This window comes from Eptatretus burgeri, chromosome 10, assembly GCF_056783735.1.
Source record: "Eptatretus burgeri isolate ZD-2024b chromosome 10, Ebu_testis_v1, whole genome shotgun sequence".
NCBI classification, from domain to species: Eukaryota; Metazoa; Chordata; class Myxini; order Myxiniformes; family Myxinidae; genus Eptatretus; species Eptatretus burgeri.
In genome coordinates this window covers 94,075,376-94,076,541 of record NC_140970.1, presented here as the reverse complement: position 1 = coordinate 94,076,541, position 1,166 = coordinate 94,075,376, and positions in this window count along the sequence as shown.

Here is a 1,166-nt window from a genome sequence, read left to right as displayed (position 1 = left end):
GTTGAACCAAACACACGATATATGTATATATTTTTTTGTATACCTTGTCGAGGCTCGGATGAGAGCTAACTAATACACAACGCACAGCAAGGGGGGCATGAGACAAGGGGGGGAGGGGAAGGACAAATCAGGGGAACAGAGACATTAGGAGATCTGTGGAAGGGAGAGGAATGAGGTGGGGAACATGGGGAATACAAGATGGACATTACAGGGACTTTCAGGAAGGAAAGCAGGGAATTTGAAGGAGGTGGGCTTGGGTGGGTTATCGGGGGAAGAAAAGATCGAGGATTTGGATAAGAGGTGGTGGTGAACAGCTGTTTTGAAGGCCTGGAGGGAAGAATGGGAATGAATGGAGTGAGGGAGTTTATTCCAAAGGTGGGAAAAAAGAAGAATTAAAGAGTGAAGGTGAGCAGTGATTCGTGATTTTGGTAGTTTTACCAGAAGGGGGTTGTTGGCGGATCTTGAACGTCCTGCAGAAATGTGGTGGGGACAAATTGCAGAGAGAGCAGGGGGGCGAGGCTGGAGAGGAGACGGTAGAAGAGAGAAAGACCACCGACCAACCTGCGGTGATTGAGTGAGAGGCCCAAAGACTCAGCCTCATTGCGAGAGATGCCAATGATCCGAAATGCCTTGGTTTCTCCAGCGTGAAGCCGAGAAACGTGGGAGACAGGAGCACCAGCCCAGAGGGGAGAGCAGTACTCCATCAGGCTGCAGGCAAAAGCTTTGTAAGTGGTCAGGAGCTCAGGTGAGCCGAGGAAGGACTTTGCACGACGGAGGATTCCCAGTCGGCGACTGGCTTTGGAGGCGAGGTTTGAAATGTGGCTTTCCCAGGAAAGATCATGGCAGATGGTGAGATCCAGAAGCTTGAAAGAAAGGACTTCTTCCAGAGGATTGTTGAGAAGTGGATGGGGGGTTTTGGAAACGGTCCTTTCGAAGAGACATAGTGAGAGTGTGAGATTTGTCCGGATTGAAAGACATGTTCCACGTGTTGGAGCAGTTTGTGATTTTATCCAGATCTGCAGTGAGCGAAGAAGCTGCTGCTTGCCGGTCTGAGGGATGACAGATGGTACGGCAGAGGGTCGAGTCATCAGAAAAGAGATATAGAGGATTTTCCAACGAGTCGGAGAGATCATTGATGAAAACCAGAAAAGAAGAGGGCCCAGAAC